Raw genomic sequence first — 27,872 nt, forward strand, 5'->3', positions numbered from 1 at the left:
ACAAACCTTTATTATACTAACAGCAGAGGTTCCCAACCTTTCTGGCACTAGACACTGGTTTCAGGGAAGACAGTTTTTCCACAGACCAGAGCAGGGATGGTTTTGGGATGATTCAAGCACAATACATTTATCATTAAAGCCTCCTAAGGAGCACTCAAACTAGATCCCTTGCATGCGCTGTTTCCAGGAGGGTTCATGGTCCTATGAGAATCAAATGCCACCACCGAGCTGACAGGGGGCGGAGCTCAGGCAGTAATGCCTGTTAGCCCTCTGCTCACCTCCTGCTGTGTGGCCAGGTCCCCAGCAGTGGCCCAGCACTGGTCCTGTCTGTGGCCCAGGGTTTGGGGACCCCTGTACTACAGGATATGAGAAAAGCCTTTCCTGCCATTTTGTTTTCTGTGTCTTTGAATTTAAAATAATTCATTTCAAATTTTGGTTCATGTATAAATTGCCATTCTAATCCAAAATGTTCCCAATAGACGAATAATTTTTTTTTTTTTTTTGAGACAGTCTCGCTCTGTTGCCAGGCCTCAGGCTGGAGTGCAGTGGCGAAGTCTCAACTCACTGCCACTTCCACATCCTGGGTTCAAGCAATTCTCCTGCCTCAGCCTCCCGACTAGCTGGGACTACAGGCACGCACCACCATGCCCAGCTAATTTTCTATTTTTTTAGTAGAGATGGGGTTTCACCATGTTGGCCAAGATGGTCTCGATCTCTTGACCTCGTGATCCTCCCGCCTTGGCTTCCCAAAGTGCTGGGATTACAGGCGTGAGCCACCATGCCCGGCCTAAATGAATAATTTTTTTAAAAATTATTTTGCAAACATATATTTCCTTTTTCTCTTTTGCAGCTTTATTTATTCTGTTGAACCTTTGAGAGATTTTGTTTTATCATCACTTTTTTATTATTGTTTGAAAATAATCATTATTTTTCAAATTTTTTTTGAGATGGAATCTTGCTCTGTTGCCCAGTCTGGAGTATAGTAGCACAATGTCAACCCACTGCAACCTCCACCTCCCAGGTTCAAGCGATTCTCCTACTTCAGCCTCCCAAGTAGCTGCAATTACAGGAGTGCACGCCACCACGCTCCCCTAATATTTTTGTATTTTTACTAGAGACAGAATTTCACCGTGTTGGCCAGTCTGGTCTCGAACTCCTGACCTCAAATAATCTAGCTGCCTTGGCCTCCTGAAGTGCTGGGATTACAGGCATGGCCACATCGCCCGACCTTCAAACATTATTGTTAGAAAATAATCATATCTAAATTGTCTCTTCTTTTCATTAATATGTGATTAGCTTCTTGTTTGAGGAGGCTTAATTAAATATGTTAATGCACAGAGATGCAATGTACTTGGTAACCCTATTACAAACTGATATCTATGTTCTGATAGTAACTCGTGCTTCATTGTAAATGATGAAAGAAGTCACTGGCTTTGGGGTAGATTTCATTTTAAATGTTAGAATCAACAGAGAGTAGATGTTTTAAGCCATGATCAAAATTTCATCTAGTGACTTTTCACTCTTGGATATAATGCATGACTTAACTATACCTCAAAACAATGTTTCATTTTGAGGACACAGAAATTTCATTACACAGTAAAAGATAAATTTCTAATAGCTGAGCTTTCCTCTTCTGGCCTGTGCATCTGCCTTGGCAAAAGTAGCTTTATGTTTCCTGTTACAGACTTTATTTGAGGGAATAGATTTGTAGCTATGAGTGTGATGTTAACATGTTAATAGGCAAAAGGCAAATTGAAAAGTGTCATTGGCATATGGAGCTTTCTGTAAAGGCGGTGGCTTTCTCAAGTGCGTAACCATCCATTTTCTATTAAAAGCTTTCATAAGTGTTGACTACCTTCTCTAAGGCAGGCAGAATGCTGAGACTGAGGTACTGGGACATGTTCCACAGAGTTCCCCATTTAATAAGTTTGGGGAAGAGGTGAGTGCAGTCATCCCTTGGTATCCATAGGGTACTGGTTTCAGGACATACCCTCCCCACCTTCAGATGCCAAAATTTGTGGGTGCTCAAGTCCCTTTTATAAAATATTGTAGCATTTGCACACACACTATGTACATTCTCTTGTATACTTCAAATAATCTATAAATTACTTAATACCTAATATATTTCACATGCTATGTAAATAGTTGTTACACTGTATCAAGTTTTTTTTTTTATTTCTTTTTTTTTCTTTGAGACGGAGTTTCTCTCTTGTTGCCCAGACTGGAGTGAGTGCAATGGCGTGATCTCGGCTCACTGCAACCTCTGCCTCCCGGGTTCAAGCAATTCACCTGCCTCAGTCTCCCAAGTAGCTTGGGATTACAGGCATGTGCCACCACATCTGGCTAATTTTTTGTATTTTTAGGAGAGATGGGGTTTCACTATGTTGGCCAGGCTGGTCTCGAACTCCTGACCTCAGGTGATCCACCTGCCTCAGCCTCCCAGAGTGCTGGAATTACAGGCATGAGTCACCACGCCTGGCCCAGTTTTTTAATATGTATTATTTTTTATTGTTGTATTGATATTTTTCCAGTTTTTCTTTCCTGAATGTTTTCGATCTGTGGTTGGTTGAATCTGTGGAGACAGAGGGTCCGACTATACAGCATAAGTGCTCTGACGGCTGCGTGCGTAAAAACCTCTGCATGCATAGGCCGGTGCCAACCCCATCTCAACAGCATCTGGGTTTACAGAATCTGTGGTTACCTGGGTGGTCCCTATCTTGTGCTGATAATTGTTGAGCAATAATTGCAATTGTAATATGTTGGTGGGAAAACTACTTACAGAGATTTCCCATTGGACAATTGAAAAATGAGAATTAACTAGAAATGTAAACATTCTGAATTCTGCTTTCGTTGCCTCATGCATCCTCATTCTCCAAGTCAAGATCCCTTGGGTCATGGAGACAAGAGGAACAAGACAGTCCCTCCTCTTAGAATCAAATAGGGAATGCAGATAAGAATTCCCACAATTATAACATGGCATTGTGGGGCTGGCTTAGAGGAAGACAGCTTGCAATGAGAACTCTTAGAAGTGGTGCTTTACAGGCGTGGTAGAGTGGGGCCTCAGGATCCCAGGATGAAATGAGTTAAGATCTGAGTAGTAGCTGATCAGGTGAAGGGGTGGGAGGAGAGGGTCAGGGAATGTGCCAAAGAGAACCCAGCACCTGCCTTTCCCATCCATGTTCTCTGTGTGTTCCAGCTCTGTCATAAATGTCAGCAATTAGCCCAGCTCTTAGTACCGAACAGAAAAGAAATGCTGTATGCTGCGGCTTTACATTTCAGTTGGAAGATGGCTGGAGAACGAGTTAAACATGTGCCTAGGAATGTTCTCTGAAAAGCCAGCTGGTTGCTGCTGGTTGAAAGAGCTGGGAGTTTATTAGCAAAAGGTGGAAAGAGGGTGAGAGGACAGGGAGGAGGTAGGTATTAAGCCAGAGAAATACTAGCAGTCTGGAGGGATTCCCTACAAGATACACAATCACTTTGAACTTTATAAAAATAGACTCTTACTGCCCTTTCCATGTGATAATCTATGCTTTTTTTATGATGTTTTTGCAGCTGCCTTACCTAAAAGGATTGTTATAGAGATCCAGCACTAAAAAAAATGTTTTTAGGCATTGGTGGTTTAAAAATTGAGTCTTTGGAACTCTATGAAATGTTTAAATCTCCTTGAAATAAAAAATAAAGTGCAAGCCCAGAAACAGAGCCCATGCAAAGAACTTTCAGGGCTCATGTGAACTTTGAGAGGTCAGCCCTGTGCTGGAGCTGTGCTTCATAACCCGGGTGATACTCTCCCACCCCACCTGTTTCTGTGGCAGAAATGATGGGAATCCAGCCCACTTCACCTCACGAATTCCAACTTGCTTCCACTCCTTAAAGGCCTCTTGCATTCAGAGACAGCACCCATGTAATTTCGTACTGATTGCTTACAATGGGTGAATGTTACTTTTATTTTTTCAAATTGGTTATGACTTCCCTAAGGGCAAATAATCCATTCCCTCCATTTCAGTAAAGGCACACTTGTAAGAATCTATTGGCGCGATGGCTCACGCCTGTAATCCCAGCACTTTGGGAGGCTGAGGTGGGTGGATCAAAGGTCAAGAGATCAAGACCAGCCTGGCCAACCCCGTGAAACCCCGTCTCTACTAAAAATACAAAAATTAGCTGGGTGTGGTGATGTGCACCTGTAGTCCCAGCTCCTCAACAGGCTGAGGCAGGAGAATCACTTAAACCTGGGAGATGGAGGGTGAAGTGAGCCGAGATTGCACCACTGCACTCCAGCCTAGAGACAGAGCAAGATTCTGTCTCAAAAAAAAAAAACTATATATACATACATATACATATATATATATATATGTATATATGTTTATACAAATAATATGCTACTTAATACTACTTATGTAATCTTCTCATATATGTAATATATATATGTACATATGTATATGGGAAGATTACATAAGTAGCATATTATTTGTATTTCCTTTTAGGAAATGCTTTTTTCATCTAACTTAAATCTTTCCTGGTATAATTTTCATGCAGATAACTATACCCTCCAAGTACTAGAAGATACATTTCTATTATATTGTGTTTAAACCTATCTTTTGAGAGAATAAAGCGTAATTTTGGCTGGGTGTGGTGGCTCACACCTGTAATCTCAGCACTTTGGGAGGCTGAGGTGGGCAGATCACCTGAGGTCAGGAGTTCAAGACCAGCCTGGCCAATATGGTGAAACCCTGTGTGTACTAAAAGTACAGACAATTAGCCGGACATTGTGGCTCATGCCTGTAATCTCAGCTACTTGGGAGGCTGAGGCAGGACAATTGCTTGAACCCATGAGACAGAGGCTGCAATGAGCTGAGATTATGCCGCTGCACTCCAGACTGGGTGACAGAGTAAGACTCTGTCCACCCCCCTCCCACAAAAAAAAATAATTTTTATTCAATTCTTTAAATACATTTCCACGTTAGTAGAACTTTTATTTTGGCTGAAACGCTCAGAGAGGTTTTCATTCTCATGTAGTTGACTTTACCAATTAGGTTTTTCCCTGCTAGGTTTTCTTGCCTTAGTTTGTATTGCTCTCATTTTTTCTTTCTGTTCTCTATTTTGCCAGTAGAGACCTAGCTGTTTCAAACTTTTGAAATCAGATGTCCTTTAAGTTTTAAAACTACTTCTGTGACAGTGTCTGAGCAGAGAGCCACTGATCATGCCTGTCTATCCATTTTTCCCTCTGTATACCCACTCAAATAAAACCATTCTAACTGGATTTCAGTAATAACTGATTTAGGGTGGTAAAAAGCCCAGGATCAAGAATGGAGACTTCATGTGTCGGCTGTAGAAAAGTCAGTGGGCCAACAGAAAGAGCATCTTCTGTAGCGAATGAGGGAGAAGATAAAGGAAGGAGGCCATCACTACCGTGATGGAAAATGATCCTCACATTTGACAATCGTACATTTGCTTGTAGAGTATCAAGAGCAGGATACCTTCCCTTCTGCTCCTTCTCTCTAAGCGGGTCAGCCTTAGGAGTAAAATGTAGATTTTTGACCCTCAGTTTTAAAACACCCTTTTATATGCAAGTAAAATGTAATTATTTATGATAATATACTTCATCATTCTTTTTCTTGGACTTCAGAGTTTGTTACCTTTCACCTTTAGTTAAAATAGCTTCTATTTATAAGTATTACATCAGGAAGCTCATCTCTCTTCTAGCAAATGTCTGTACTTTTAAGTGGTAAATAATCTCCATTGCGTTCTAACCATGCATCTGAGCTGTGATGTTGATTTTCCAGCAGATGTCCTAAGAGTTTAGAATGCCCTTCACTTCTCAGTTCCAATGTCCTGGCAGATCAAGTGGACTATTTAAAGATGGATCAAGAGTAGGATTGATATATATGCCTTCTTGCCTGTTTTTTCAAGTAGAGAGAAAACAAAATGGATTCATCCTACTAAATACTGCATGTACCTCCAGAGCATGCCGGTGAAATATTGATCAAAATATTGGCCTCTTTTATCTAGGAATTATAGGATGAAGTTTATTTTTATTCCTTTAATTAAACTGCATGTTGTTCTGATAATCTTTTTGTCATTCCCTTGCCCATTTGAAAGTTGCTTTTTCTTAACATAAACTGTTAACTAGAAGCTTTTGCTTCCCTGTTAGTTCCACTTTAGAGGTTGCCTTTATTCTGTTGAAAGTGCTTATTAGTATGACATTGCATCTTATTTTTAAAAATAAGCTATAATTTACTTAGAGCAAAATTAACTTTTTAATGCACAGTTTTATTAATTTTTTTTTTTTTTTTTTTTTTTTTTTTTGTGATGGAGTTTTGCTCTTGTTGCCCAGGCTGGGGTGCAGTGGCACAATCTTGGCTCACTGCAACTTCTGCCTCCTGGGTTTAAGCGATTCTCCTGCCTCAGCCTCCCGAGTAGCTGGGATTACAGGTTTCCGCCAGCACACGCAGCTAATTTTTTGAAAAGAGACAGGGTTTCGCCATTTTGATTAGGCTGGTCTCGAACTCTTGGCCTCAAGTGATCTGCCTGCCTCGGCTTCCCAAAGTGCTGGGATTGCAGGCATGAGCCACCATGCCCAGCCGTAGTTCTATGAATCTTGACAAACACATAAACCAGTGCCATCACCAGGAAGTGGGCTTGCTTCTTACTATACCTGGGTAAGAACAGTGTCATGGCTCCAAAAATTCGTCAGTCTTCTCTGTAGTTAGCCTCTATCCCCCTCAGGGGACTCAGTTCCTGGCAACAACTGGTCTGTTTTCTGACCTATAGTTTTGCATTTCTCAGAATGCCATATGAATGGAATTGTGTGGCCCTCTGATTCCAGTTTCTTTTAGTCAACATGATGCATCTAAGATTCATCCATGTCGTTGTATCAGTAACTTATCACTTTTATTGCTGAATGGTGTTCCATTGTGTGGGTGTTTCACAGTTGGTTTATTTATTCATCTGTTGAAGGACATTTGGGCCATTTCCTGATTTTGGTGGTTATGAATAATGCCTCTGTATACACTCATTTTAGGTTTTAGTGTAAAGGTAGTTTCCGTTTTACTTGGTAAATACCTTAAAAATGGGGATTAATTTCATTTCCTTATTCAGCATTGCTGCATGGGCTCATTTCCCCCTCCCTCTCACTTTGGTTACAGGAGGGAAAAGTCAAGCAAAAGCTTCCCCCAGGGGCCTCTGGTTCTGTAACACCATTGGCCCGCCTCTGCCTCTGGGCCTCTCCAGCATAGGTTTCCCATGGTTGGGAGTTCTGGAAGCCCTGGGTCTGGGAACCAGGGAACCAGGCACCAGAAAGTCACTGGACTCCAGGGGCTATATCATAGTTTAAGGAAGGACGTGAGTAAAATGTGACCAGAATAGCGCTGACAATAAGCAAGATGATGGTAGAAGAGGGAGGAGTCTGCCTGGTGACCAATGCCTGCCAGCCCTTCCTGTGCAGAAGAAATGCCGGGACCCACAGACTTGGCTTTCCCGGAACCACTCCTCTGTTGGTGGTCCCACTGGTGCCTGCCACTAGTGGAGAACAGCATGGTTACAGGTGAGGCCCTGCAGCCAGGCCACCTGTAGGACGGAACTTCCAGCTCAAGCCGTGCAAACTTGGGTGCACCTCGTGATCCCTCTCAGCCTCAGTATCCTTTTCTGTAAAGTGAGGGGAATAGCAGTACATATATCAAAAAGGTTATGAGGGTGAAGTAAAATCATACAAGACAACCTTTAGCAAAGTGCCAACCACAGAGTGAGCCCCATCTTAGCCATTTGCAGGATTTTAAAGTATTTAATGTCTGATAGATCATACATATATGGCATTGTTTAGAGTGAAGGCGCTTCTCAGCTGTTGTCCCCCAACCATAAGGTTTTCCTATATGAGTTTGCTTCATCCCCACAAACCTTCTGATGTGTGTCCTTCTGTTTTCCTCACCTTATAGAAGAGGACACTGAGGCCGAGAGGGGTTCGGGGGTGTGCCCATGTTTGCAGGGCTCCAGCTAGAAGTCCTGTTTTCCAGGTGGCCTGGCTGCAATCCTCCTAATCCAGAATTTCCCCACAACAGCATGGCAGTCACTGATGCTCTCCTGGAAACCTTCTGGGGAAGGGGCTAAGTCTTCCCTTGTTCTGCCTTGAAGACAGCTCTACCTTAAACATGGCTCTTATATGTTGCAATTGTATATCATTACCATAGGGCAAAATCACCATGATTAGATCTGTTAGATTAACTCTTGACTGGGCTTGCGTCCTGTCTGTGCATGCTGAATAACTGGTGCACTAACAAACAATTGTATTTGAGGAATGTGGTCACCAGTTTATAGCTGAGAAATCATTCTCCGCATGTCATCTGTGGCCTCATCTTCTCCCCTGACCCAGGTTGGTATTTATAGATTTCAATAATTAGCCTAGAACCCCAGAGCCTCAAACACTTTGCTTGAGTTGCATGAAGAGCAGGTAAATAAAACATGAAAACTGATGTACTTGTTTCTTTAAAATTCCTGCCCCAAAATGTTGAGAAACTCAGATTCTAAATAGGAATAGTGAACGTTGGTTGAATTGAGAATGGACGTGTGTTCCGTGTTATCTCAAAATTATAGATATATAGATCTTTTGAATGACAGTAGTGTTAACTGTGTCAATGCTTGGAAATAATGGAATTATGCTTGAAATATGTTAAGTTAAAATTCAGTATTAAATAATAGCATCTGCAGTCACTATACTTTGTAAAATATTAAGGATCAGAAGACAAAACATAATGTAATTAACTTTGGTTTAGAGTTTTGAAAAATGATTTTATTACAGTTAGTTAAAAATAAATTTCTAGTGTTTAAACAAAACAAAACAAAACAAAAAAAACCCCACTGGGCGTGGTGGCTCATGCCTGTAATCCCAACACTTGGGAAGGCCGAGGCAGGTGGATCACGAGGTCAAGCGATCGAGACCATCCTGGCCGACATAGTGAAACCCCGTCTCCACTAAAATATAAAAATTAGCTGGGCATGGTGGTGCACGCCTGTAGTCCCAGCTACTTGGGAAGCTGAGGCAGGAGAATTGCTTGAACCCAGGAAGCGGAGGTTGCAGTGAGCTGAAATTGTGCCACTGTACTCCAGCCTGGTGCCTGGTGACAGAGTGAGACTCTGTCTCAAAAGACAAAACAAAACAAAAACTGCTACTGATAAACAACCTCAGCAAAGTCTCAGGATATAAAATCATTGTACAAAAATCACTAGCATTTCTGTACACATCAACAGTTAAATTGAGAGCCAAATCAGGCAAACAATCTCATTCACAAATGCCACAAACAGAATAAAATACCTAGGTAACTGGGGAGGTGAAAGGTCTCTACAGTGAGAACTACAAAACACTGCTCAAAAAAATCAAAGATGACACAAACAAATGGAAAAACATTTCATGTTCATGGACAGTAATAATCAGTATTGTTAAAATAGCCATAGTGCCCAAAGCAATTTATAGATTCAGTGCTATTCCTGTCAAACTACAAATGACATTCTTCACAGAACTAGAAAAATACTATTTTAAAATTCATATGAAACAAAAAAAAAAAAAAAAAAAAAAAAAAAGAGCCCTAATAGCCAAGGCAATTCAAGCAAAAAGAACAAAGCTGGAAGCATCAGTGTTACCTGACTTCAAACTATACTGCAGGGCTACAGTAACCCAAACAGCATGGTACTGGTACAAAAACAGGGACAAAGATAAATAGAACAGAATAGAGATCCCAGAAATAAGGCAACATACCTACATCCATCTGATCTTTGACAAAGCTGACAAAAACAATGGGGAAAGGACTGCCATATTCAATAAATGGTGCTGGGATAACTGGTTAGTCATATGCAGAAAATTGAAACTGTACCATTCCTTACATCATATACAAAAATCAACTCAAGATAATTTAAAGATTTAAATTTAATACCCAAAGCTATAAAAAACCTGAAAGATAACCTAGGCAATACCATTCTAGGCATAGGAACAGGCAAAGATTTCATGACCAACATGCCAAAAGCAATTTCAACAAAAACAAAAATTAACAAATGGGGTCTAACTAAACTAACAACCTTCTGTACAGTAAAAGAACCTATCAACAGAGAAAACAGACAGCCTATACAACAGGAGACAGTGTTTGCAAACTATACGCCTCCAAAGGTCTAATATTCAGGATATATAAGGAACTTCAACAAATTTACAGGAAAATAACTAACAACCCCATTAAAAAACGGGTAGGCTGTGTACAGTGTGTCAGGCTTGTAATTCCAGCACTTTGGGAGGCAGGCAGATTGCTTGAGCCCACGAGTTTGAGAGCAGCCTGGAAAACATGGCAAAACCCTGTGTCTATAGAAAAAAAAAAGTACAAAAGTTAGCTAAAATTAGCTGGGCATGGTGATGCATTCCTATAGTCCCAGCTGCTTGGGAGACTGAGGTGGGAGGATCGCTCAAACCTGGGAGGTTGAGGTGCAGTGAGCTAATTGCACCAATGTACTCCAGCCTGGGCAACAAAGTGAGACCTTGTCTCAAAAAAAAAAAAAAGAAAAAAGAGAAAAAGTAGGCAAAGAACATAAACAGACACTTTTCAAAAGAAGACATACATAGTGGCCGACAAGCATATAAAATAAAGCTCAACATCACAGATTATTAGAGAAATGAACATCAAAAAGACAGTGAGATACCATCCAACACCAGTCAGAATGGCTGTTATTAAAAATTTTAAAAATAACAGGTGTTAGTGAGGTTGTGGAGAAAAAGGAATGCTTATACACTGTTGGTGAGAGTGTAAATTAGTTCAACCATTCTGGAAAAACAGTGTGATGATTTCTCGAAGACCTAAAAACAGAAAAAAAGAACCACCATTTGGCCCACCAATCCCATTACTGGATATATACTGAAAGGAATATAAATCGTTCTGTTATAAAGACACATGCATGCATATGTTCATTGCAACACTATTCACAATAGCAAATACATGAAATCAATCCAAATGCCCATCAATGATAGACTGGATAAAGAAAATGTGGTACATATACACCATGGGATACTATGCAGTGGTAAAAAAGAACGAGATCAGGTCCTTTGCAAGAACATGGATGGAGCTGGAGGCCATTATCCTTAGCAAACTAACACGGGAATAAAAAGCCAAATACCACATGTTCTCACTTAGTGGGAGCTAAATGTTGAGAACATACAGACACAAAGCGGGGAACAACACACACTGGGCTTACTGGAGAGTGGAGGACGGGAGGAGGGAGAGGATCAGGAAAAATAACTGATGGGTACTAGGTTTAATATCTGGGTGATGACATAATCTATACCACAAACCACCATGACACAAGTTTACCTACATAACAAACCTGCACATGTACCCCTGAACACACACACACACACACACACACACACACACACACACACACACACACCCCTGGATCAGGAAAAATAACTGATGGGTACTAGGTTTAATATCTGGGTGATGACATAATCTATACCACAAACCACCATGACACAAGTTTACCTACATAACAAACCTGCACATGTACCCCTGAACACACACACACACACACACACACACACACACACACACACCCCTCCAGCTACTCCTACTAAGCAGTCTACTCTGCCTGGAAGTTGCTGGAAGGACTCCATGTGAAAGTGGTTTCTCTCCTCCCAGAACATGATTTTGCTGGTTGCTTTCACAAGCCTATTCATCAGCGTCCCTCCCTTCAGAGCACTCTTAAAATTCTCCTGCCGTGGAGCTCTCTACCATAAGACAAGCAACAATGCATATTCCAGCTCATTAATGTTAATATTTGCTGATCTGGAGATGCAGAATACATTTTCCTAGACCCTGTCTTCTTCTTGTGGCTGAGTATATTTTAAATCTGTAAAGCTTAGATGCATTTTGTATATGCTCATGTTTTTTTGTGGGAGACTTGAAAGAGAAACCTACCCTGAAAGTGAACCTAGCCTCCTATTTGCAGAAATGAAGCAAATTCCATTTTTGTGTTAATTTTGATGTACCAGAACCTAAATTGCTTAAATTAAAAACTTTTTAGAGCAGTGTCTAGGATTCTATTTGTGTCCATGAGTATAGCTAATAACTCCACTTTAAGAACCAGAAAAGGAAATAAAGTAAATTAACCATCTTTCTTGAGCTATAAAAGCTGCTAATCAAAAACTTCATGTAACCAATGTACCAATATCAGACTCTGGTTACGATCTATATACATTTAGTGTGCAATTCAGGTACAAAAGCTTTCGTTTTTTGGCAGCCCAGATGCGAACAATAAAATAATCCTGCTTATTTCCTCTTGGCAGCAGGTTTTGTCAACCATATGTAACTGACCTAACGGTGTTTAGCAACGGAAACAGAAAACACTTTCTATAGGTGGTTAGTTGTCTTGAATATGTCTCGTCAAGCCTGTTTGTGTGCTTCTGGGTGGGCTGCTGTGCTCATCAAGGCCTAGGTCAAATGCCTTGATCAGTTAGTAATTAATTAATAGAGACGTACTAAATATGCATTATTTACTGATTGGCACTTTCCTGATTGCTTTGGAACAAATTAATTAAATGAGCAAAAGATGCAATTGTGGTCCTTGAGAAAATTTATGATCTAGTTAGAAGGATTAGGAAATACTTTGGGACCAGACACACCTGTAATCCCAGCACTTTGGAGGCTAAGGCAGGAGGATTGCTTGAGCCCAGGATTTCAAGAGCAGTGTAGGCAACATAGTGAGACCTCAGCTCTACAAAAACTAAAAAACAAAAAGAAAGAAAGAAATAAAAGAAAAGAAAAAAATCTAGGGGTGGTGGTTTGGGCCACTTGGGAAGCTGAGGTAGGAGGATCGCTTGAGCCTGTGAGCTTGAGGCTGGAGTGAGCTATGATCCTACCACTGCACTCAGCCTGGGCAACAGTGAGACAAGAAAGAAAGAGAAAAAGAAAGACAGAGAAAGAGAGAAAGAAAGAAAAGAAAGAGAAAGAAAGAAAAAGAAAAGAAGGAAGGAAGGAGGGAAGGAAAGAAGGTAGGAAAAGAAGGAAGGAAGGGAAGGAAGGAAAAGGGAAAGAAATACTTTGGAATCGTTTCATAGGAGTGGTCCCTTTTCCCACACTGACTGTAAACAGTTCAGAGAAGCAAAGGGATCCTCACAGCAGTGCTTGGAAGTCCAACATCTGCCCTAAGACTTCCACTTTTGAGTTAATTTTGAAAGCTGAGGCAAAGCTGTCCTTATTGCCTGCGTAAGTGACCAAGTGACCATCTATTGGTGGTCTTTTGGACTTTTTCACATACCTGTTTTAATTGCTCTTGAGAATGCTTGATTCTCTGAGTTATTCCCTAGAGGTTTTCAGAGTAAATTACAAGAGTACTACATAGACTTTATATTAAGTCGGGTCATCCCAAGTATTTTATGGAAACCTACCCAGCCATTTCTACATGACATGGTAACAAGCATAGAAGTGAAAATTTTATTTACATAGATTAGGCAAAATTGTCCTACATGCTACATTTAATTCCGTGGATTGTCTGTATTTTATCTTTATATTGTGCAAGTGTGTATATGTGTATGTATACACACATGTATTTAGAAGTACATATGTGTGCACATATGTATGTAATTGTATGTATACAATTACATACATACCAGTACTACATGCACTATCAGGCTTTCTCAGGGGAGACTGGTTTTTTTTTATCTTTACTGGAAAAAAACTGTTGTTGGTAATAGCAAAGACATTTTGTGTTAACCATTAATGAGGCAACGCCGTGAAAAATCCTTTGCTATCTAATATGTTGTGGTGAAGGCCACTGGTATGAGCCTACATCGAAAAGCAGGATTTTTCTGATGTTGTGAGTGTGCTCAAGTGACCATATTTTGAATCCTTTTACTTTTAAAAACAATTCCACATCCCAGTTCTTTAGGTAAGGTTGTCATTTGAAGACGTGTGCCCTGTTCATCCACTTGCACGTGGCCAGAAGTCTCTGGAGAATGATTTAAGCCATTTTGAGGAGCACAGACATAGGGGAGAAGGAGGTAATTGTCATTGATACATCATCACTACTTCTTTCAAACTTCTGTGTGTGTTTCATACTTGGTCGTCTTGTTTTTTAGATGGGGAGAAGACAGAGGGAGGACACAGGCTCTCAAGGAGTTTGTGAGCTTAGAGCTGGCCTGATAGCCACCAGCAGCATGCTTTCTATCTTGAAAAAGGAGAGGTGGGAATTCAGAATGGGGCAGCCACCTTGGTAAAGCCTTATGGTGGCTTTATTTCTAATTGCCAAATACTGGAAACAACCTGTATGTCCCTTGACTGAGAAGTGGATAACTGTGCAGTACATCCAGGCAGTGGAATATTACCCAGAAGCCAAAAGGAGCAATGCACAGAATACAGTGCTTTGCTGTGCAAATGAATTGTGCTACGTGAAGGAACCCAGACTCCATAAAATGACACCTTTTCGTATGATTTTGTATAAATGCATGAATCCACTTATTTGACATTCTGAAAAGGACAAAATCTGTGGGGACCAAAATCAGATCTGTGGTTTCCAGGGTCTTTGGGTGAAGGAAAAGGGTGACTACAAAGGAGCACAAAGGGTTTGGGAGACTGATAGAAATATTCTGTGTATTGACTATGGTGGTTGCACAAGGGTGTGCAGTTATCAAACCCACAACTGCACATCATAAAGTATGAATTTTACTGTATGCAAATTATATCTAAAAACAAATAAGAAGCAGATGCATATTCCAGTAATTACTTCTTAGTATTTGAATCAGGCTAAGGATAACATCTATCAGAAAGGTCTTTTATTAGTACTGAAACTCTCTCTCTCTCTCTCTTTCATAAACCCATATGCTTTATTGTAATTATTTTTATGGGATTTATAGGATGTCCAGCTCATGCACAAATGTCAGCCTCTTGTTTGTAATCTCGGTAGCTCAGCCTCCTGAGAGTGATCCACCCATCCATGACTGAGTTTTGAATCAGGAAACAGGGCTGTGATCAAGATATTGATTCCATAACTTATAAACCCAGAACATTTGAGAAAAACTAAGGCTTAGTCTCCTTTAAGACAATTGAAGCCTGGAAAAGTTATGCATGTACTTTATGTATGCATATGTGAATAGTAGCAGGGAATTCTCTTGCATTCACTTTTCTCATTCCTGAGAGGTTAGATGGTTCAAATGTGCTGGGGCAGGGGTTTTCACTGGGCCATCAGAGCTTCATATCCCTCATTATTTTTGAGTTTTAAGAAGATGATATTTAAAATGCTTATGTTTCTATCCATTTCCTTAACTTCTAAGTATGAATATTTTAGTAAAGAATAAATCATAATTTAGAAATGCACAGACCTTCTGTGCCCACGTTTAGCATATTTGGTTGATTTCTTTTCCACAGCACTCAACGACAGCTGAAGAAATTTCTTTAGGGTGACAGATTGTCAGCACACTGACATGGATTGTTTTAGATGTATATTTTTAGTGGGAATGAATGAAATTTGAGTGAGCTTTTCTCAGAAATGTAATAATAAGGGGAAGAGTTGCTATTTCATGTGTCAAACTTACAGGACTTTTTCCCTCTCTTTGGATTATAGTCAACCTAATTAGGAATTATTAACAAGTATCTTACAAAATAAGAAACTTTGGAATCTGCTGAAAACATCCTAACATCTACTAGAATAGTACTATTGATAAGTAGTAAAAAAATGTATCTCAACTCTCCCTTCCCAAGATAGAGAAAAATTAATTAAGAATAATCTAGAATTTTTTTCTTGTCCTTTATTACACTTCATTACTTAATTAGTCCTTAGAGAGAGGAACCATAAAAACTAGGTAGGTGGAGACAGCATTTCTTTATATTTATCTGTGAGATGGAACTAGAATATGGAGTTCACAGGACAGTTTTTCCCTACCATATCTTTATTTTTTTTTTTGAGATGGAGTCTTGCTCTGTTGCCCAGGCTGGAGTGCAGTGGCATGATCTCGGCTCATGCAACCTCCATCTCCCAGGTTCAAGCCACCACAATTTTTGTTCTTTTAGTAGAGACAGGGTTTCTCTGTGTTGGCCAGGCTGGTCTCAAACTCCTGACGTAAAGTGACCTGCCTGCTTCGGCCTCCCAAAGTGATGGGAGTACAGGCATGAGTCACTGCGCCCAGCCCGTATCTAGTTTTAAAACTGTGATTGCTTCATAGAATCCTGGTTTTTTCAGAAAAATACTTTATCAGAATGAAGGGCTAATTGTGTGGTTATGACCTAGTTACTACTGGAAGTGCTGGAAATCATTCGATAAGAAGGCAAGTGTCTGTTGTTTACTACCTCCAAACATTTGGGATTTGGGACCCTCTCTTCACTGCCTAGGGGCCATGAGGACTGGTGTTCTGAGATGAGAGTGGAACCACATGACACCTCTTTTGATGAAGGAATGTCCGGGGTGGTTCCCCAGAGGATGAAATGAGGCAGGGACCTAACAGGGAGAGCTATTTCCAGACAGGAGAGAACAGGCCTGGCTTCCTAAAGGGCTGTGCCAGATCCTCAGCACTGGCCCAGAGGGATGTGTTTCTCGACACTCATTTGAAATGGCCTCTGTGCTATGCACAGCCCTTAACTGGTTTCCTTTTAAACTGCAAAGATTGTACAGGAGAGATCTTTAAGGACATGGAACCCAGGGAGGAGAAAACACCTATAAATTTTATGTAGAAGAGAAGGCAGTTCTAATTTTTCTCTGGAAAAATAATGAGCAGCTTCCAGGAACCTTCAACAGCTACCTGCAGACACAGGTGTCTGTCTTGGTGCAATCACCAGCAGGGCTTTTCCAGGTAGATCCACAAACATGCAGTGAGAGTATGGATCTAGCTCTATAGATTCTGGCCCTGAGGGCCAAACTGCCCCCTCAACACTTCAGGAGCCCTGCTACCTGCCCTGCTCTATCCAGATCCTCACTCAGCTGTCAGAAGGCTTTTCCCTTCTCTTTGATAAAAGGAGGCTCCAAGACATTATCATCACACCAGAGGCAGAAATAAAAGAAGCCGAGAGTGGTAACTTTAAAAAGGCAATGAATACAAAAATAAAACTACTAAAATATAGTTGCAGAATGAGTGACAGCAGTCACAGCTTCACTTCTTTTTTTTTTTGAGATGTAGTCTCACTCCATTGCCAGGCTGGAGTGCAATGGCACCATCACTGCTCATTGCAACCTCTGCCTCCCGGGTTCAATCGATTCTCTTCCATCAGCCTCTCTGGAGTAGCTGGAACTACAGGTGCACACCACCATGCCCAGCTAATTTTTGTATTTTTAGTAGAGATGGGGTTTCACCATGTTGGTCAGACTGGTCTTGATCACCTGACCTCGTGATCCACCCACCTCGGCCTCCAAAAGTGTTGGGATTACAGGCGTGAGCCACCGCGCCTGGTCACATCTTCACTTCTGATCCTAAAACTGTGCCCCTTGGCAAAGGTATGCCCTTCGTCTTAGCCTATGGCAGTCTTCCTTTTTTGGATGAAGGATCATGTAAGTAGGAACCACTTAGAAACTTTATTTGTAGTTACTGAGCCAAAGTTTGTACTTAATTAAGACTATGATTGTCAAGCATTTTTAATGACCAAGAGAAAGCTTTGGTAAGGTAAATAGTGATGATTTTTCATCCTATAAACTGAGCTATGCAAAATATGCACATATAAGAAAGACTAGCAGGACGAAAAAGAATATATTAATATGCATACTTATCTTTGGATAGTAAATTCATGGATGATTTTTTTCTATGTGTTTTACAGATTTTTTTTCAGTTCTAAAATGCTGTGTTGATTTTATAATTAGAAATATGTCACATTTTAATTAACACAAGTTTTTGAATTGATTCTATAATGAAAGGGTTTAGGAGAAAGCCAACCACAAGTTATAGCTGGCATGCATATTCAAAACAAAATACTGACCCCCAAAACCCCTAGAAACAAAAGTGGCCCATTGCAACAAAAATCAGGATATTATGGGAAGGAGTATCATTTACAGAATCTTAAAAGATTAAAATTATTTTGCTGTCAAGAATACTCATGTTTTTATTACCAATATATACTGTTGAGTACTTTTTCAAAATGCTGGTTTACCTCAGCAGGATGTCACAAAGTATCTCTTCATGAGTCTCTAGTGGACATTTGATAGTGTATATACCTTTGCATAAGTTGGATTTTAAATGTACCAGAATAATGGTAGTAAACTTACCATGACACAGGGTACACAAAACTGTACTGCTGTAAAATCTATTTTAATCCTTAATTTTACTTTACTTTTTTTTTGGAGACAAAATCTTACTCTGCTGCCCAGGCTGGAGTGCAATGGTGCGATCTCAGCTCACTGCAACCTCTGCCTCCTGGGTTCAAGCGATTCTCCCTGCCTCAGCCCCACGAGTAGCTGAGATTACAGGCACCTGCCACCACACCCGGCTAATTTTTGTATTTTTTGTGGAGACAGAGTTTCACCATGTCGGCCAGGCTGGTCTCAAATTCCTGACCTGAGATGATTCGCCTGCATCAGCCTCTCAAAGTGCTGGGATTACAGGTGTGAGTCACCGTGCCCTGCCTACTTTACTTTTTTGAGTTCCAAGTGTATTACTCATTAAATATGGACATTGTGGCCAAGAACAGTGTAGTTCCCATGTTAGTGGACTGCATTGTGTTTTATTTAGTTCTTCTATATTACTTAGTTTTTTTTGGTCTTAAATCTGTGTTTGGCTATTTAAAAGTTTATACTTTGATTGAATGAAGAAGATCTAGTATTTGATAGCACAACCAGGTGACTATAGTCAACAATAATTTATTGTACATTTAAAAGTAACAAAAACAGCCAGGCTCCCTGGCTCATACCTGTAATCCCAGCACATTGGGAGGCCGAGATGGGCAGATCACCTGAGGTCAGGAGTTCAAGACCAGGCTGGACAACATGATGAAACTCCATCTGTATTAAAAATACAAAAGTTAGCTGGGCATGGTGACACACACCTGTAATCCCAGCTGCTCAGGAGGCTGAAGCAGGAGAATCACTTGAACTCAGGAGACACAGGTTGCAGTGAGTCAAGATCACTCCATTGCACTCCAGCCTGGGTGACAAGAGTGAAACTCCATTTCAAAAAATAAATAAATAAATAAAACAGCAGACAGAATTGGATTGTTTGTAACACAAAGAAAAGATAAATTCTTGAGATGATGGATACGCCATTTACCCTGAGATAAAAATGCCTATTTCAAAATATCTCATGTACCCCTTAAATATATACGCCTAATATGTATCCACAAAAACTAAAAATTTATCTACAACTATATAGACTGTTAAGGCATGTGTACCCACTTTTTTAGGAATTTGATGAAGAGATTGTCTTACCATCATAGGTTTTATTCATTTTAGGTTCTCCTTTCTATAGTATTTTCTACATTTTAAAGGGCCCAACTGTGTGTTTAATGGCATGACTGTTCATGGGTGCGGTCTCCCGGGCCCATTAGCTGTTTGAATGCAAGTTTATTACTCATAATGGCTTATTTTTTAAGTGTTAGAGTTTTGGTAAACATTTCTTCTGAATTAATTCATAAAAGTTGAAGGTATTGATATTTCATTATAACTGAAGGGAGAAATGGTATAGAATTAGCAGTTGATTCTGTTTAGATTATGAATAATTATCTATGGGAAGAGTGCCCTGATTAAATCTGACTTATTTAAGAGGTAAGTGAGGCCGGGAGTGGTGGCTCATGCCTGTATTCCCAGCACTTTGGGAGGATGAGGCGGGTGAATCAGGAGGTCAGGCCATTAAGACCATACTGGCTAACATGGTGAAACCCCATCTCTACTAAAAATAGAAAAAAATTAGCCAGGCATGGTGGTGCGCACCTATAGTCCTAGCTACTAGGGAGGCTGAGGCAGGAGAATCGCATGAACCTGGGAGGCAGAGGTTGCAGTGAGCTGAGATCACACCACTGCTCTCCATCCTGGGCAACAAGGGCAAAAAAATTCTGTCTCAAAAAAAAAAAAAAAAAAAGCCATTATCTCAAATCCTACTTTAAAAAAATTTAATTTAGATCCAGCCTTGGCAACAGAGTGAGATTCCATCTCAAAAAAAAAAAAAAAAGAGAGAGATAAGTTAATCTTAAATGCTTAGATAATTTACAAAAGTTTGACGTCTATGCAATGGGAATGAATCTCTTTTTATATTCTATGATTAATTTTTTTCAAGAATTCCTTAACTCACATGTTATTTTCTCTTTTTAATTTTGTGAAGGCTATGACTTCCTCAATGCAAGGTTCTTTCACACTTGAGATCTCCTAGTTACTAATGCCACCATGTGTCATATAATGAGCTTCCAGACTGAAATCAAACCAAGTTTATTTCATTTGCACTGTAAGAAATGGTATTCTTCTGTGAAGACACATATAAAATGATCAGTGATGCATTTAACTGAAAATCCCTCAGGGAAGCATTTATTGTAAGTGTCATCTCGTCCTCTAAGAACTTCCTCAGCTCTTTTTGTTTGTTTAGGGGAGGGCACAGAAGCATGGTGGCGTGGTGTTACATTTGGTGATTTGGTGCACACAACTGTCTATGGTCATTCACTTTGATGTAACTCTTGTCCGACTGGCCTATCCAAAGTACAGATGTATCTTATTACAGATGGCTTTTAAAAAAATAAAAAGCCCATCCTCAATGGATAAAAACTATTTCAAACCCTTTTAAATCCTTAATAAGAAAATAATTTCAAATTGCTGTGCATTGACAGTATTTGAAGGGAGTGGGAGTGTTATAAGGGATGGCTTTTAGAAACAGTGGATTGAACCCGGGAGGCGGAGGTTGCAGTGAGCCGAGATCACACCACTGCACTCCAGTCTGGTGACAGAGAAGACTCCATCTCAAAAAAAAAAAAAAAAAAAGAAAGAAAAAGAAAGAGTGGAGAGACATGAATTTTGCAGTGCAGAGAACATGAGCTTTAGATTCAAGCTCCACTTGAATGATATTTCTGTACTTCAGAGTCATAATTATAAAATAAGATTTAATTGACTTCTCAGGGTAGTTGTGGCAGTTAAATGATACAGGAGAGGCAAAGCTTTAAACTCCATTCTCTCAGGGTCCTGGCTGGGCCTGAGAATTAAATTGACATGACAAATTAAGCCAGGCAGAGTAATCCCAGCTAGTAGGGGGGCTGAGGCAGGAGGATTGCTTGAGGCCAGGAGTTTGAGACCAGCCTGGGCAACATAGTGAGACCCCCATCTCTAAGAAAAAAGAAATTGACAGAACAGATAGACAGGAGAAAAGCCACCAATTTATTTAATATGTTTTATGTGGCACGGGAGCCATCAAAAGAAAATAAAGATTTAAGACCGCTGAGACCGCGTCCGCCCCCGCGAGCACAGAGCCTCGCCCTTGCCGTTCCGTCGCCCGTCCACACCCGCCACCAGCTCACCATGGATGATGATATCGCTGCACTTGTCGACAACGGCTCCGGCATGTGCAAGGCCGGCTTCGCGGGCGACGATGCTCCCCGGGCCGTCTTCCCCTCCGTCGTGGGGCGCCCCAGGCACCAGGGCGTGATGGTGGGCATGGGTCAGAAGGACTCCTACATGGGTGATGAGGCCCAGAGCAAGCGCGGCATCCTGACCCTGAAGTACCCCATCGAGCACGGCATTGTCACTAACTGGGACGACATGGAGAAGATCTGGCACCACACTTTCTACAACGAGCTGCGTGTGGCTCCTGAGGAGCACCCCGTGCTGCTTACTGAGGCTCCCCTGAACCCCAAGGCCAACCATGAGAAGATGACCCAGATCACGTTTGAGACCTTCAACACCCCAACCATGTATGTGGCCATCCAGGCCGTGCTTTCCTTGTACACCTCTGGCCGTACCACTGGCATCGTGATGGACTCCGGTGACAGGGTCACCCACACTGTGCCCATCTATGAGGGGTATGCCCTCCCCCATGCCATCCTGCGTCTGGACCTGGCTGGCCGGGACCTGACTGACTATCTCATGAAGATCCTCACCGAGCACGGCTACAGCTTCACCACCACAGCTGAGCGGGAAATCGTGCGTGACATCAAGCGAAGCTGTGCTACATCGCCCTGGACTTCGAGCAGGAGATGGCCACAGCTGCCTCCAGCTCCTCCTTGGAGAAGAGCTATGAGCTGCCCGATGGTCAGGTCATCACCGTCGGCAACGAGCGGTTCCGCTGCCCTGAGGCACTCTTCCAGCCTTCTTTCCTAGGCATGGAATCTTGTGGCATCCACAAAACTACCTTTAACTCCATCATGAAATGTGACGTGGACATCTGCAAAGACCTGTATGCCAACACAGTACTGTCTGGTGGTACCACCAAGTACCCTGGCATCGCTGCCAGGATGCAGAAGGAGATCACTGCCCTGGCACCCAGCACGATGAAGATCAAGATCATTGCTCCTCCCCAGCGCAAGTACTCCGTGTGGATCGGTGGCTCCATCCTGGCCTCGCTGTCCACCTTCCAGCAGATGTGGATCAGCAAGCAGGAGTATGATGAGTCCGGCCCTTCCATCGTCCACCGCAAATGCTTCTAGGAGGACTGTGACTTTGTTTTTTTGTTTTGTTTTGTTTTGTTTTGCTTGACTCAGGATTTAAAAACTGGAACGGTGAAGGTGACAGCAGTCTGTTGGAGCGAGCATCCCCCAAAGTTCTACAATGTGGCCGAGGACTTGATTGTGTACATTGTTCTTTTTCAGTCATTCCAAATATCGTGAGATGCATTGTTACAAGAAGTCCCTCCTCGCCCTCCCAAAAGCCACCCCACTTCTCTCTAAGGAGAATGGCCCAGTCCTCTCCCGAGTCCACACAGGGGAGGTAACAGCATTGCTTTTTTTGTAAATTATGTAATGAAAAAAATTTTAAATTTCTCCTTAATACTTTTTTTATTTTATTTTGAAAGATTTTAGCCTCTGTGGCTACCCCTTTTTTTGTCCCTCAACTTGGGATGTATGAAGGCTTTTGGTCTCCCTGGGAGTGGGTGGAGGCAGCCAGGGCTTACCTGTACACTGACTTGAGACCAGTTGAATAAAGTGCACACCTTAAAAATGAAAAAAAAAAAAAAAAAGAAAAGAAAGATTTAAAAAAACCAGAATCAGTTGTTTTTATATATTGAATTGAACAAACAATAATAAGTTGTAAAATGCGATAAGGCCAGCAGGCTTGGCCTAGGGTAGGTAATTAGCTGGAGCAGGGACGAGGATGATGAGGGTTAGTTAACAACCCTTATCTGGATTTCCCTTGGATTTGACTTTCTATCTTTGATGATAAGAATGTGACTTTCCTTTTGGGGTAGAAAGGACATCTTTCACGTGGGAGTTTCACCTCCTGCCTTTAAGAAACAGAATGGAGGTTACGGTGATCTTGCGCCTGCTCTATATAAGTTACCTTAAATCAAAATAGTCAGTATGCCAGAACATCACATTTTTAACTCCTTCAGCGGCATGAATGTAGGAGCTCCTACCTGAGTCTAAACACTTACATGCAGTTTATTGATGATTATGTGGGACCTGACAGAAGTTTGTCACTTGAAAACAATTTCACACAAGTCTGCCACATTAGAGAGCAGCTGTGGGCTGCAGGAGAGCCTGGAGAGAGTTGTTCCCACGGCCTTGCCTCCGTCCCTGAGTGTATTTAGATGAACAAGGGCCTTTCCCCTGAACATTTATCTGCACGGATTTTTAAGGACTCCTCTGGAAGCTGGCCTCAAAGCATTTCAAGTGCTCTTGCTGATGGCAGATGAAGCTGTCATAAAGCAGGGGGATGGGATTAAGCAAAAAAAATCACCACTTTTCTCTTTCAACACAGGAGAGCAAAACAGTAACTTTTCTTCATGAAAACAAAATTGGATATTTCCAACAGAGCACTCAGATCTTCAGGAACATGTAACATATTTCCTAAAGGAGATTAAAGAGGAAACCTTTGCTGGCGGCTCCATATAGTCTACTGTAATCATAATAACAGTAGCTCACATTTATTAGGCCTTATACATACTGTATTCACTTACTTAATGTCCACCAACTCCTAAGCCCCTGTTAGATGATCCTCATTTTATGTGAGGCAGCCAGGGCACCCAGAGGTGTGATGTAACTTGTCCACACTCAAAGAGTGGCAAAGCTGGCATTTAAACCAGATATGCTGATTTTGGAACACTAACTGCATATGCTGCATGTATAATGAGTAAAAATCTCTAACAGGTAAAAATGTACAATGGAGAATGGTGGGAACCAATATCAGGAATCTCTGCAGACCTGGTCAGAGCAGGAAAGAAAATAAACACAGTTACATGATTAGAAAACAACAAATTGGATAATAAGGTCAGTCCTGAAAAGTCAGACAAAAGATGCTCACGCCAGACATTATTGCACAGTATCTTGAGTTAGGCCCAGATATCTAACATAAGCCTCTTTCCAGTGTTTTTTCAGGAATCTTGTATATGATATAGGGTGCAACAATTCATTTTGACTTTAAAGGAGTTGTCTGGCAGGTTCCTGAACACCTGGAGGCACTATATGAATTTCTGCCTAAAAAAGCATCTATCAGAAGGAGATTTGCTGAGCTGAGAAAGTGAACGTATCATAAGAAGTGCATATGTCTCCATGCTAAGAGGTAGCTCCCTGGGCGATCGCAGTCGTGCTGCGCGTTTCCATCTCCAAGGCCTGCTGCAGGCTGCCCCCTTGTCTCCACCCATGCTTGGAAAACCTAACCCTCATAAAAGTCCCAGTAAGCAACAGTGAGAATAACCATAGGGTGTCACAGGAGAGATGGTTTCGGCAGCCAAACAGGGCTTATGACTCTAAGATCCTCCTTAAAATTATTCTGTTGCCCAATTCTGTATTAATTCTGAGCAGAGGCAACAGAAAGCATCTTTCGGGGTCAAGCATTTCTGAGATCTTGACCCTCAGGAAAATGACACTTCCATTCAGTCCTGGAAACTGAAATCTGATCCCTGATCTTGCTCAGAGCTTCTGAGATCTGTTTGTAGGAAAACATTGGGCTATTGTCTGAATAGCATACATCCAAGTTACAATGGGAAAAGAAATCTGCCTTATGGAAAAAGAATGAACGTTTGCTAGGTAGAGCTTATGCCTGCCTGGTTGCTCCACCTCCAGGCTCTAGGTACTCTTCTAGGGAGTGGAGTCTGTGCTCCCTCTTCTGGGATGGCTGTGGAGCCCAGGGCATCTCTCTCTAAGGCTTTCAACAAGTCTTATGGGCTGTCTAGACTTGCTGTCTTGGAATGAGTTAATGGTCTGACCTGAGGAAAAATTCTGGTGTTTCTTAGTGTCAAGCCAAAATCTCCAGGGCTTCAGTATTGCTCCATAGTTCTGTCCTGTTGGCCAAATACATAACTCCTTTTGCAGCTCATACAGGTAAATGTGAGCCAGTGCTGCTCTTAAAACCTGCCTCCCACATTCCTGTCTGTGGGTGGCCCTCTCCTGAAGATGGTACTTCTCCAGATGTTTCCAAATGATCATAGAGGAACTGCTTCTGGGTACTCCTCCTTCTCCTTCTTCTTGCCAGAAGCCTTGAATTTGCTATTGAGAGATTTGGCAATACACCTTGAAACGTGAAGATAATGAAGTGGTTGGGTGTGAACAAATGTTACTTGACTATTTAAATATTAAAAATATGACATACATGGTGTATTAGTCCATTCTCACACTGCTAAGTGCCTGAGACTGGGTAATTTCTAAAGGAAAGAGGTTTAATTGACTCACAGTTCTGCATGACTAAGCAGGCCTTGGGAAACTTACAATCATGGTAGAAGTGGGAGCAAGCACATCCTTCTTCACATGGCGGCATCAAGAAGTGCAGGGCAAAGTCAGGGGGAAGCCCCTTATAAAACCATCAGCTCTTGTGAAAACTCATTCATTATCACGAGAATAGTGTGTAGGTAACTGCCTCCATGATTCAATTACCTCCCACTGGGTCCCTCCCATGACACATGAGGATTATGGGAACTACAATTCAAGATGAGATTTGGGTGGGGACACAGACAAACCATATCACATGGTAACCTACATTAGAGATTCCTTATATGAATAGCAGAACTTTAAACAATTTTGCCTTGCAGAAAGTACTTCCTGTTATTGTTACAAATAAGTATACATCATCTTAGAACTTGTCCTTACAAATATGAACAACGAGTAATGGCAGGGAAACAAGTGATTAAGATGCAGTGATTGAGGCATAGTTTCTATACTGGCAACTCCATGGAGAGCTTGAAGACCAGCAACTATATTCCCTGCCTTGATCATCCAGGGATAGGCAAAGGTATTGAAAGATGGGATGACTAATGCCTGCTAAAGGCTGGCCAACTTTTTAAAAAATTGACTTTAGTATTATGAGATATGAATGGTATGTTTTAATTACAAAATACAGTAATCCCAAGTGAGCTTCATTTCTTATACAAAATATGGGAAGATGATACATGTTCACTGTGCTTGAGAACTTTTTCTCAAATTCAATGCAGAAAGGCAGTCTAAGAGGCAGTAGGAAATGGAGCTGCTGGAATTATCAGAATGTGTGTCAGATCTGATTGAGTTGTAAATTAGAAGCCTGAGGTGCTGGATATTAATTTAGCAATAGATAAGTCTAAAAATAGACTTAACTTCAATTTCATCATAAAAGGAAATCTCCCAGCTAACGCACTGAAACTCCTGTGTTTGTGAAAGAAGAAAATGGAGTTCCACTTCCCTTTCATTCCATGAGCCCCTTCAGTGGTTACTGCCTCACTAGAGGTGCAAGTCACTCGAACCACAGAATATAAACTGTTACATAAAATGATGAAATATGTGCACAGAAAATAAGGGAGCTTTTTGAAATAAAAAATAATTTGTATGCTTTGGAAAGACTCAAAGATGAGTTTATTTGCTTTTTTTTTTTTTTAAAGCTAATTAGATATGGGTAAGACAACTGTGAAAAACTGGAGAATTTTTTAAAAAGTCATGAAGGATCTACACTTGTAATTTTTTCTTTACTTAAAAGAATCCTGAAACTGGATATTTTCTAACTGAAATCACATTGTGGTATCTATGTGTGATGGAGAATATGGAGCTTGAACAGGGAGAGCAGTTCTTGGAGGTAAAACCAAATTTTAGTTGAATGACTTTGTATTTATAAATTCTTAAACGCAAAATGTATGTGTCAGGTTTCATAGCTTTTTCAACTAAGTGACTGACTGCAGGTCTCAACTAAGTCTGATGACAGGATTGTAACAGATTTTAAAAATGAGTTTAATATAAACTCATCAGTTGGTTGAAACTGAATATCAAAATGAGAACCTCAGTGTTTGGGGAACAGTTAAATGTACAACACACTAATTTAGTACAGGTTCATGGAATGAATTTAAGGAATATCCCATGATATGTAAAAATATATGTGTGTATTATTAAATTGTATATTTGTAAAGATGTGGCCCAGATATAAACTTTATTTACCTCAGTCATTTAATAAATAAATATCACACAGATTAGTTGTGCCATCCCACTGTCGTGCGTGTGCACATAGCAGCATATGGACCCCAAATCCCACATCCCTCTTCCGCATATGTTAGTGTTGAAGTTCTGCCAATCCAAAAACTGACTCAGATGTGACCTTTACCTGAAGGCTTTTCTAGGTTCTCACATCAAACTGTGGTTCACTTAGCCAAACCTGTTTGTCGCTAAAACGTTGGAATATTTCTTTTTTCTTTCTTTTTTTTTTGAGACGGAGTCTTGCTCTGTCGCCCAGGCTGTAGTGCAGTGGCACGATCTCAGCTTATGGCATCCTGCCCTGCCCGGGTTCAAGCGATTCCCCTGCCTCAGCCTCCTGAGTAGCTGGGACTACAGGTGCGCACCACACCCAGCTAATTTGTGTGTGTG

General features: G+C 41.1%; 1 protein-coding gene and 1 pseudogene across 4 annotated transcripts in view; both read left to right on the forward strand.

The window, feature by feature from the left end:
* Positions 1 to 27,872, forward strand: part of ATP8A2 (ATPase phospholipid transporting 8A2) — a 670,261-nt gene that overhangs the window by 422,438 nt on the left and 219,951 nt on the right. The window lies entirely within an intron of this gene.
* Positions 21,421 to 23,620, forward strand: LOC105709674 (actin, cytoplasmic 1-like; annotated as a pseudogene).

The sequence above is a fragment of the Aotus nancymaae genome, unplaced genomic scaffold (assembly GCF_030222135.1).
Source record: "Aotus nancymaae isolate 86718 unplaced genomic scaffold, 86718_ANA_hifiasm-v0.15.2.pri h1tg000009l, whole genome shotgun sequence".
NCBI lineage: Eukaryota > Metazoa > Chordata > Mammalia > Primates > Aotidae > Aotus > Aotus nancymaae.